At 34.6% G+C, this 12,884-nt stretch overlaps 1 pseudogene; it reads right to left on the bottom strand.

Moving 5' to 3' along the window:
- Nucleotides 1-10,038: 10,038 nt before the first annotated feature.
- On the bottom strand, nucleotides 10,039-10,121 carry LOC114513707 (annotated as a pseudogene).
- Between the last annotated feature and the right edge of the window lie 2,763 nt (nucleotides 10,122-12,884).

The following is a 12,884-nucleotide window of genomic DNA, read 5'->3' on the forward strand; positions in this document are numbered from 1 at the left end:
AAGTGCTTTAAAATACTTAAAAATGTTAGGCTCTACACCATCAAAGAGCAAGTTTTTCACACCAATTTGAGGAATATATGCACCCCTATATTCATAGCATTGTTATTTACAGTAGCCAAGATTCAGAAATAGCCCAAGTGTCCACTAGTAAGAGTGGATTAAAAAAGTGGTGGTACATTTACACAATGGAATACTACACAACTGTAAACAAGAAGAAAATCTTACCTTTTATAACAGCACAGATATACCTGAAGAGTATTATGCTAAGTGAAACAAGCCAGTTAGAGAAAGAAAAATACCATATAATTTTATTTGTATGTGAAATCTAATGAACAAAATTAACTGATGAAAAAATAGAAAAATAGAAACAGAGGCATGGATACATGCAAGCTGTCTGAGGAGAGGGGGAAAGGAGGGACTGGATGAAAGAAGATAAAGGGGTTAGCCAAAAAAACCTATAGGCATGACTCATGGACACGAACAACAGTGTGGTAATGGCCAGAGGGAATGGGTGGGCAGGGCTGGGTGGAGGTGGACAAAGTGGGGGAAAATAGCAACATCTGTAATATTGTCAACAATAAAAATAAAGTTAAAAAACCAGCAAATTTATTATGATCTCGGTTCTTGTTTTCCTGTTTATAAAATCACCAGTCATTTAGTAGGTGTGTGTTAATTTATCTGATTAGTATGCTAAATGTGGCAATGTAAAAATGGTTAAGATGTTATCACTTTGTTAGGAGTTGACTGTGTTATGTAATCTAAACTCTTGTACATTTAATCTCAATCTTCATAAATTTTTTAAATATTTTCTATTTTAATTTTTATTGTATTTTTTACATTACCATTTAACTCCTGCATAGCTCCCTCCCTCCCACTATCACCACCCTCTTGTCTATGTCCATGAGTGCTTTTTTCCTTTTGGCTTGATCCCTCCACCCTCTAACTTCCCCTACTAACAGTTGTCATCCTGCTCTCTATCTACAAGTCCGTCTCTATTTTGTTTGTTAGTTCAGTTTGTTTGTTAGATTCCCCATATAAGTAAAACCATATGGTAATCATCTTTCTCTGGCTTATTTCACTTAGCATAATGTTCTCCAGGTCCATCCATGCTGTCACAAAGGGTACAATTTTCTTTTTTGTGGTCAAAAGTATCCCAGTATGTAAATGTCCCAGAGTAGTTTTATCTACTCATCTACTGATGGACACTTAGGCTGCTTCCATATTTTGGCAATTGTAAATAATGCTGCAATGAACATGGAGGTGCTTATGTTCTTTTGAATTAGTGTTTTGGGTTTCTTCAGATATATTCCCAGAAGTGGGATCTCAATCTTTATAAACTTCTTTTTTTAAAGATTTCATTATTATTTTTTAGAGAGAGGGGCAAGGATGGAGAAAGAGAGGGGGAGAAACATCATTTGGTTGCCTCTCATGAGCACCCCAAAGCAGGACAGAACTCATAACCCAGGCATGTGCCCTTACTGGAACCTCACTGGTGACCTTTCCCTTTGTGGGATGAGGCCCAACCAACTGAGCCACACTGGTCAGGGCCATCTTCATAAACTTCTTGAATTAACTGCTACATCAAGAGGGGAGACATTAAGAAAAATATGACCAGGCATCTAATAAAAGAGACATATTATTGTGGAAAAGCAAGGCATCAGAAGGGCAAGATTTGAATATCTAGATTACAATGTCCTCAATTTGTACAATGAAAATAACTTAATTATTGAAAAGATTTAAAATGATATACAGGGTTAAAACAACATTTGGCATATACTTTGCCTTTACTAAAAATAGTGGAAATCATAATTAATAACATCATTGCCAGATACTTCCGAAGATAAATCAAGAACTTGCCTCTCAGTTAAGGTAACTTTAAGCTATTTTGCCCCCTCTGCTATCTTCTAGTGGCATTGAACTAACTCCTGACTGGGCTGATTTATGAGATCTTTTTCCTTTTTGTTAATTTTTAGATAGACTAAAAGAGAACAGCAGAAAAAAATAAAATCCAGACAAGGAGAAAGAAATGGAGTTTTGTAAACATAGGGACTAGACTCTAAGTCATTGATTTCTGTGATTCAGAGCCAAAACAGTACCTGCCACATAGTCAGTTCACAAAAACTTGTATTCAAGCAAAACAAACAAGATAGCCTGGTGCCTCTACTTTAATAGCTATAGTAATAAGGAAAAACATGCTTTTATCGTTTTTTGAACAAATGAAAAACTTTAGGAATCATTGTTGATAATCAAATGTCAAACTTCTCTAAATAACTTGTATTTGTTCTGCTATTTTTGAATAGAACTGCAAAGAAAAATGTGATTCAGAGAAGTACCATTCAGAAAAAAAAAGCCACTGCACTCATCTGAAAGCTGGCACACTTCCCATAACATCTATTGGAGTCATTGCCATTCATTCTGAGCCAGGCTTATGGTCATTAGAAAATACACTATTATGGTGTATTTTTACATGAAATATAGTAACAGTGATGATAATTATAACACCTAATATTTCTGGAGTTAATTCACAGCTATGATTCAGGCACTGTTCAATGTGTTTACATATATAATATTATTTATTCTCATGAATACTATAATAAATTACATATATCATTATTTTCAATTAAAGCAATTGAAGCACATGGAGGTTTGGTAATTTTCCCAAAGTTATGCAGCTGTTGTTAGTTACACAAGAAGTAGAATTTGAACCCTGGCACTCTTACTCCAATATCTATAACTGTAATCATTAGGTTTTGAAATGTGAAAGGAGTGGAATATTCTTGTGTTTGTCTTATGAGTTTACATCTAATGTGATTGTAACACATTTAGTGGTTGTTCCTAATTAATTTTACCAGCTCATCAAAAATAAACCTCATTACTATTGTGTCTACCCTCCACTCTCCTGACTAACATTCACACATTTTAAGCAACCCGATCCATATAACCTCAATAATCTGAAACATTTTTAACATATTCATGCTTGAAAAATACAGTCCTGCCCAACTGTTTTTAAACTCAAATGAAATAAACATAAACATGTTGGTAGTAAGATGACTGCCTAACCACCTATGTGTTTATCCTACATTGGCTACACTTTGAGCTTGTCTAAAACAAACTTTATCACAATCATTAAATTCTCCCCTTACTAGCTTAGAAATGCTTAAGAGGGATGTTTGAATAAGGTGCTTGAATGTTCTGGTGAAATTAATATGTTCTTATATTCTTCCATCTTCCAGTTTAACATGACTTACATCAAAACATCCATTATGGGAAACTGTAGTCCTGTGTCAGTCTCACTATTACTGGGTGTATTTCTTTAGGTTAGCTTTTAAATAGTGTATGCTTAAGTAAGTTACATTATTTAAAAAAATTGTCATCTTCACAGTGTTGTTGGCAGAACAAATCATTTGAAAATGTGTAGTGTTTAGCTTACTATGTGCTACACTAGAAGTACTCAATAATGACTGGTGATGATAATAAGACCACCAGTTGATCAGAAGATATAAATGTTTCATTACAAATATATTCTAAAATGAGCAATGTTTTTTTTTTTGCTGGGTTCTGTCCAGCAGACTGGTTTATCAAGCAATACATCTTATAAAGTAAAAGTGCAATATATTGTTTGGAGTGAGAATATCTAAACTCTAGTGGCTCTTGAGTAAGTGTGGAGAGGTCTCTTATTGATTATGAACTGGCACGCTACCAGAGAATTCTGGTCCTAGCTACCTTTCTGACCCCCTCTCTCTTCATCCTCCATGTCCTTGCTACACTTCAACTGACCTTTTAAAAGCAATTTTATTAAGTTATAAATGATATACAAAAACTACATTTAGTTACCATGGGTTGACTTCTGTCTCTTCTGAAACCTACCTCATATGTTAGCCTATAGGACATTTGCTTGGAAAATCCTGGTAACATCTACTCACCCAGATCTTCTTCTGGCTGATTCCATTTTGTCATTCAAGTTCTAATGTTGAAAGCCACCTTTTCATGGGAGGTCTTCACTGGTTAACCTATATAAGCCTGATTCAGTTCCCAACTTTATTAACTTCTTAGCAATTGTCATTATCTGGAATAATCTCATGTATCACTTTGTTTGCATGTTATATCTGTTTATCCCTGATAGAAGGCCATTTCTATGAAGGCACAGACATTGTCCATCTTTTTAATGCAGCATATCCTGACACAAAGTAGATTCTGAATAAACACAAATTGAATGGAAGAAAAAAAATTACCCTATTATTCTGAGACAGTTACTGAGGACAAATACAATTACAGTAAGAAAGAATCTCCTGAAATGTAATGCGCATTAAAAAGTACTCTTATTAGATCTTATTACTTCCATGTTACTTGACCAAGGTTACAGAGCTATTGCATAAGATAAATAGAATCTGAACTCAGGCAGTCTGACTCAAGGACCTATAATTGTAGTCATGTTGCTACCATTCATGTGCAAATCGCAGAAGCTAAGCAATGTAATGATGGCCAACTTTTTCAAACAAAATAATCATTTCTTTCTTAGATCAGTTTGGTGCATCAAAGGGATTTAAGCCTATTGAAGCTTCAAATTGCATAAATAAATGGAGCAACAAATCAATCAAAAAAATCAAACAAACAACAATTGCCAGTGGGTAGAGTCCAACATGGTGTGGGAAACTAATTAATTTTAGGAACTTGGTACAGGACATTTAACTTCTTGTTAATATCTAAGCTCTCTTAGATTGCCAAAGGCTGGTTGGTATCATTGCAATGAACTATTCTTTATTTTTTACCTTCCTAAGGATATGTCAAGTAAGGACTTATTGGTGAAATAAGCAGTAGAAAGACTATAACTTCTCAACCAATTCTTCCATAACTTTCAGAGTGGATATATTAACTTTCAAAATGTGGCTATATTTTGATTTCTGTGTTAACGCATATTTGCCTGAAGTGAAGTCTTTTGGGATTTCATTCACAGATGCTAGAAAGAAAATGACTTAAGAAAACCATATGTGCTTATTTTATAATTGTTTCAGACACTTGACAAAGTTTTTTTAACCTTAAAATATTTTTTATGTAACTGGCTTAGATGGATGTCAGTGTTGTGAATTTTTTCATGATATAGTCAGGACATTAGGTAAATATGATTTTTCCTTATCCACTCTGTGTTATTTTAATGTTCACTTATTTATATAATTCTTATATAATGATGAGTAAATTTTCCTTTGGATCTAAAAACAAACTTATATTTGGGTTTCTTCATCAGTTGCTTTATTAAGTTTTTCATGGAGACATAACTCTGAAGATCTAATAATCCATCTAGAGAATAATACGAATTATTGGGAGAATGAAGCATTAAGAAATTAAAAATTTCACTTTCAGTCAAACATGGTAAATAAGTAATAAAAACTGCATAACAAGAAAATCCTTATAATGTCTTTTAAAATGACAGATTCAGATCTTATGTAATGACTTTACTCATATGTTAAGAGGAGTACAAAGTAGTATAATCAGAATGCTGAGAGGGCTCAGGTGTGTTTCATACAGCACTGAGGAAACAGGGCATTTAACCTAAGAAAGAGATAGTTACAGAAAGACTTATTATTACTCAAACATTGGAAGAAATGCCATTTAAAAAGCCATAGCGCCTTCTTTGATCCATTCTTTGGACAGCATAGGTTGTGATAGTAGGTGGTAATTTTCTAATAACTGGAAATGTTTAAGTGTGAATAGAATACTACTTCCTAGACATGTTATAGGTAGCAATAAATTTGAGGAGGTTGAGAAAATGAACTTTTTCTTTCAAGTCCTGGATTTTTTGAAATAATAACTGGCAGGATCAGAGCTCTGGATGTCAGAAGACCTGAGATGTAGAACTAGTTCCCTCATAAACTTTGAGGTTCATAGGCCACATAATTTAAGCACAATTTTATTATCTTTAGTGTCTCCTTTAGATCCAGCCAAATACTCAAATGGAACTACCTTCTGGGTTAACTTTTTTGAAGAGTGTAAGTTTTGCTTCAATTACCTGGGACAAGCCAGGGCTGGCAGTATGCAGAAGGGTGGCCCCACATCAGTGAATGTCAGGGCCTGTTGGTCCCCACTCTCCAATTCACATCTAGATGCTCTCTGAACTCTGGCTCCATGCAAGAGGTTGACCACACTCCCCAATGAGCTTCATAATTGACTTATATACATTTATCTAAGGTCCTTATGTTTGAGTCTAGGTCTGGCAACTGACTCGATTATTTCTACTGACCAGCATGATGTTTTTTCAATAGATTTTATGCCAGGATTTCTGAATGGTGCTTTCTGATTCTTAATCATTTCACACAGAGAAGGATGAGCTCAGGCTCTGGATTACTAATAACCCACTACCAAATGTTGGACTTTAGCTATTTGTGTGGTTTCCTGTATAAATTCTTATTTATGTATGTTTCAACTGTGGTGCAGCCTCTAGTATACAATAATTGAGAGCAGCAAGACTAACAGTAGGTATTTTTACCCTGTGCATTCCATGCAACTGGCACTCATGGTGGTCATTCAACCACCTTTATAGTCTCTGTACCAAATGCTGTGGTAGGGGCAGAGCCTATTTCTTCCAAGGACCTTCATGACTTTTTCTCCTCAAAGACAATGAAACCTCTCAGTTGATGTGTTTCCTTGTATCCAATCCTAGTGATATTGTGCTCTTCCCAGGTCGGTCTTAAGTCATGCTAGATAAAGAACAGGTACTCCCCACATCAATGAAACCAATTATTCTTGCCCATGGGTCCTTTGTCTACCTTCCACTGTTGGTTGTGTGTGGAAAGTAAGGGTATGTCAACTTGTAATAAATTACCTTCTAAGAAGCATTGGTCAAGGCCTATAAAGCATTCAGGAGAACACATCATTGGGAAGATGTGTTATTCTATGTTTATCCTATAATAAAATTATGAATGGTAAAATTAACTTGACAATAAAATAATAATTGTTTAAGTAATTTGTGTTTAATATAAATGACACAACTTTTGTGGCCCAAATTGTCAATAATGCAGAGCAGTAACTTTTGAGTTGATGGAACTCAATATTCATGGTTAGCACAATGGATAGCACAGCATTATAAGAAATTGTGCAATTAGCAGTAAGTAAATCATATTAGAGAACTATAGGGATAAGAAGTTCCATATTATTTCAATAAACACTAGTTATATAAAACCTGGTATTGTGAACAATAATTATTGCTGCATTTTATCTAGCTAGGCAATGTAAAATTAAACAGGAACAGCACATTTTCCAATGTAGAAAATAAAAAGAGATAACTTAGGATTTGAGGAGAAAGAGATATAGAATCTTCATGTCTAATGACTGGACAATAATAAGTACAAGAAACTCTTCCTACCTATCATTTTACATTTTCATTAATAACTTACTAATTTTGGGTTCCATGAGTTTTCTAATAAAATTTAATCAAAGTATTTATTTGGGAACCCTACAAATAAATTGCTCAGTGCTCCATGTGCCCTAGGGATGGTACTGCTCATCTATTTTAGAAATTGGCCTGGATTTGGTAAGAAGCCTATGATCCTGTGTAAACATTTATCATCTCTTTCTTAAATATATTTGCACATCATTTTTAGCAAAAACTAATAAGCAAGAGAATAATAAGCTTGATGTACAAATGAAGTAAAATGTTGTGTGATGGGCAAGGTCAAAAATCTGGATCAGACCTGAGTTCTGGTAAAAATGATAATTGGATCTCTCTTGAGTCTGTTAACTAATTGTATATCTCACTAGCAAATAACTTATGTAAAGAAATATAAGATCAAATATAAGTTATGACACAAGTAGATATGACTTTGGAGATTTTTATTAGTTTCTCATGGTTAAAGTTATAGAATTCACCAAGAGTATAGAATCTATTCAATATTTACCATGGTAGGTGAGCCCATGACTCTGGGAGAGTTTGTTTTTATGCACTTTAATTCTAGAGTCTAAGGAGGGAAGGATGTCTTTGCTGGAGGTTGTTCTTGATTACCATAGCCACAGTGATGGTAATTAGCATATAATTAGCCAATTGATTTATTGCTGCACCATTCAACCCACTGGGCAGTTCCTCAGGCAAGTCTGGCCGTGGATACAGGTAGTGACCCTTCCATTTACAATGGTCTTTTCTTTGCATGTATGTCCAGTATGAGTCCCTTAAATAAAAAAAACAAACAAAATCCTGAGAATAATTAAAATATCAAGGTATGCGTCAAGAATTTAAATTTCCTAACTTTTTAGGCCCCTTACTACATGAAACAAGTCCAATCCCACACCTTCAATCAGGGCCTAATAGGCTCAATTAGCAATTTAAGTAATATATTAGTATAATGTTTTCCTCCCTGAAGCACTGAGCATAATGTGACTCAGAAGAGAAAGGAGAAGATGCAGCAGCCATGGGTGTTGTCATTAGGTTTGGAGTGGGAGCTGGGGAACTGTGGGTGATTTGTAGGAGCAATGTTGATATAGGAGCTCTAAAGATATCACAAAGCTTATCTCAGGTTTCATGCTGAAATGGGAGGAACCAGAGATTCAGAGATTGTATAGCATAGTGGATACATATGTATTTTGGTGTCTGACAACTTGACTTTAAAACAATGACTTGCTAGCTTTGCCATGTAGAGCAGAGCAACTGTGTATGGTTGTGTAGGGTGCGCACTACCACAGATTCTCTCAGTTGGCTGATCATTCAGCCAATGATCTACTTGCACCTAAAGAGAGGGAAACCTTTTGCTCATCCCCACAAAAGTTGTTTGATTGTTTGTTTGTCATTACCTTGAAGGTACTAGTTAATATCTTTGAGGTTCAGTTGCTTCATCTTTAAGATGTGCTTAGTAACATTTGCCTTCCAGGGTTGTTGTGATGGTTACAGAGAATGTGTGTGAAGAGCCTCCCAAAATACATGCACCTAATTAGAGGCTGTTAGAGTAATATGACTGTTGTTTTGCGCTCAGCTCTGTATTTGTATGGAGGATTCTTTGCATTATATGATATCTTCTGGAAAATTATGAGTTATTTGTGAAAAAAATGTTCACATTAACGATGTTCAGTAGGAGAGGCAGGGTAGCCAAAGGAATCAATCTGTCGTAACAGAGGTTGGGGGATATTACTATTTGTAAAATTATACTTCTTTGAAAAAATGTTTTTTTTAAATCCTTTGTTTATAAAAAAGTCCATATCTACTATGATTAATAATATGCAAAATAGTCCTTGAAAAGAGGCCTATGATGAAAAATAGCAACATGTTATCAGCACAGAAAGAACATAGTGGAATGGACTCTTGAGTTAGAGAGATCTCAAGTTAGACCCTTTTTCTGCAGTTTCCTAGCTTCATGTCTTTAAAAGGTTATTCTTGGAGCTCTAGATACCTTAGTAAACACAGATTATATAATAGACTATATAATGGAACTATCTTATGCTTTTTCTGTGACAATGAAATGAGCACATAAAATAAGTAACATAAAATACTAATAGTTTTATTATTATCATCATTGAGCAGGAGTGAACGCTTTGACTTCATCCATTTCTGAATTTTATTTTCTAAAATGAGCATGAATTATAACAGAAAAAATATAGTCATAATTATAAAATATGGAAGGCAGGCAAAAGCTGTGATTGTATGTCAGGAGGCAGATATTTTTTCAAAATAAACAGCAATGGAACATTTTCAGGGTCATGTCAGTTGGAGCAGTGATTTTTTTATGTAAGTAGATTGTTTTCTTTAGTTAAAAATTTTTAAATCCTCATTTGAGAACATTTTCATTTGCTTTTATAGAGAGCATGAGGAAAGGAGAGACAGAAGCATCAATGCAACAGAAGCATCCATTGCTTGCCTTTGTATGCACCCAGGCCAGAGATCCATGCTGGGACCAGGGATACTATGCATCCTGACTGGGAGTTGGATGTACCTGTGCTTGGACCCAGGATAAACCACAACCTAGATATGCACCCTGACTGGTAATAAAACTCTCAAACCTTGGGTTACAGAATGATGCTCCAACCACTGAGCCAACACAGGCCAGGGCGAGATTTTTTTTCAAGTATTGAAAAAAGTTTTCAATTAGTAATAATTGCACTTCAGATAAACCTCATTGACTACAATACTGTCACTGTGCGAAGCTGAGATTTTTTTCAAGTAAATGCTTCTATGGACCTATTTTCCAATTACCTGCTGAGGTAGTGTTTGAGTCACCAATAGAGAGGGAAAGGACCAGGGTAAGGTTGCCAGATTTAGGGGAAAAAATAACAGGATGTGCAGTTAAATTTGAATTTTAGATAAATGATGAGCGTAAATTTTACTATAATATGCCTCATGTAATACTTAAACTAAATAGTATTCATTGTTTTATGAAATAAAATTTTAACTGGGCACTTTGTATTTATCTGGCAAGTCTACCCAAGGGCTTATTAATTGAAAAACTCACATCAGTTATCTTTCCTAAGGCAATGAATCTATCTCCCAGGGTTGAGCCAATTTTTCCCTAAGCTACTAAAAGAGGAAACAGAGCAAGCCACCAAGGCCATCTATACCTTGCACTTTACTTAAGGAATAATGAAGTTTAAAAAAAGCAAAACAAAACACAAAAAACTGAGCAGAGCTGTTGAGGAGAATAAAACTGAGCAGAGATGTGACAAGGTGACACCACAAGCCTCAGCCTTTGCTGCAGTAGAATAAAAAAGAGAGTGTGTGATGAATCAAGGAGGTACTTGCCATGTAGTATCAGCAAGGCTAGCCATGTCTTAGAGTGGTCTTTGAATCAATTTTTCATGGAAAGCATAAATTCATTTCTCCTAAGAGATCAAGGTATGAAAGGGATTATTTTTTAAATTTACAAGCCCAAGCAAACTCTATTGATGTGGGAAATTAGAGTAGGAAAACATATTAGGGAAAGGAGTTGAATATTGTCAACACTGGGACCTCAAATGAGATGTATGTAAATCTGGAGTGTATCTGGGACCAGGAACATAAGTGCTCAGGAAGGTATATCTACATTTGCATTCTATAGAGTTCCCCAGTGTTTTTAAAGAGACCACCTCTAATATTCTGAGGTGAAAACAGTTTTTGTATAGTTGAAGATTTGGTCAATTAAGTAGTCATTCAGATTAGTGATTACCTAAGTAGGAACCAGCAGCATGTAATATATCATTAGAAAGTTCATTTGTTGATTGAAGTAAATGCATTATGAAAAGATGGAAGGTAATTCCCATTTTACTTTCATCATCAATGCTTTCCATTTGAGTGAAAGAAAATTTAGGTTGACAATCCTGATTGTTTTATTATTTATTTAAATTATATAAGCATTACTTTGAACACTGTAGAATTATTTTTATGTAAAATTTTAAAAAATTATGTAAGTGGGTTCTAAACTTTAATCTTAAATCTGCTTTGAAAAAAATCATCATTTTTGTGTATGATAAGGAAAGTGCTTTAGCATGCATTTGTGTGTAAAAGATTTTGCCTTTTAGTATATTTGGTGAGAAGAAATTTTAGAGAAATTAATAATGCATTAGCTGACAGTTTATAATTAGTTTTTTTAAAAAAATTCAAATGTCTTACCATACCACTTTGTGATTTCTCTCTCAGCCATCTGCCAAGCTAGGTTCTTTCAGCATGTTTTGTTTTACATATGTGGCCTACTTTTAAAGTCTCAACATTTTTTCTGGCTCCGCTTTGAACAGACACTAAATTTAAATTACTGAATATGTTAATGTTCCACAGTTTTATACAAATATAAGCACTGAAGAAAATTTAGATACTGTTATTACTGGAGAAATATTGCTTATTAAGCTGTATTTAGTTGAGTGCATAGTTCCTGTTAAATAATCTTAACATTTCTCTTTCATTTAAGAGACTATGATTGATAGCTAGAAAATAAATCAGTTTTAAGATTGTCCTTGACTTTTGGTTATTCTCAACATTTTTTGTGAAAAAATATTTTTTCTGCACCCACTAGTGATAGGTCAGTCCCACAAACATACTTTCTGACAGTAAAGAGGATAAAATGCTTTTTTAAAATTTTAAAAAAATATTTAAATTTTAATCGTTGTTCAAGTGCAGTTGTCTGCTTTTTCTCCCAGCCTACCCCTTCAGCCCTCTCCACCTCCCTCCCATTTCCACCCCCACTAGTTTTTGTCCATGTGTCCTTCATACTTGTTCCTGTAAACCCTTACCCTTTCCCCCTGAAATTCCATCCCCTCTCCCCTCTGGTCACTGTTAGCCTGTTCTCTATTTCAGTGTCTTTGGTTGTATTTTGCTTGTTTGTTTGTTTTGTTGTTTAGGTTCCTGTTAAAGGTGAGATCATATGGTATTTGTCTGAGCGAAATAAGCAAGGTGGTGAAAGACAAAAGAGGATAAAATTTTGTTCCTCAGGCTCACATGGTAGATATGAACAGATTCTGTATCAGAAAGGATCACATACCATATTTTTTGGCCTATGAGACACACTTTCCCCTCAAATTCAGGAGGAAAATGGGGATGCGTCTTACAGTCCGAATGTAGCTTACCTGGCTAATAAATGTAGTTTACATTTACATTGGTGAAATATTATGTTATTTATGTTTTTAAATATTTTACCACATTTTTTTCTTCAAAAAATTTTCCCTTATTTTCCTCCTCTAAAACCTAGGTATGTTTTATGGTCAGGTGTGTCTTATTGTCCTAAAAATACAGTGTATAGCAGAGAAATACACTATATGACTGCCTTTACTGAGCACAGTAGCAGGCTAAAAAATGCCAGTAATCCACCAAAGATATATCCATGTACTAATCTATGGAACCTGTGTTCCTTTATTTGAAGAAAAGTATGATTAAGAATCTTAAGTTAAGGAGATCATCCTGGAATACCTGGGTCGACCTAGAATGCCAACAACATGTCCTTATAACA

Source organism: Phyllostomus discolor, chromosome 3 (genome assembly GCF_004126475.2).
Source record: "Phyllostomus discolor isolate MPI-MPIP mPhyDis1 chromosome 3, mPhyDis1.pri.v3, whole genome shotgun sequence".
NCBI lineage: Eukaryota > Metazoa > Chordata > Mammalia > Chiroptera > Phyllostomidae > Phyllostomus > Phyllostomus discolor.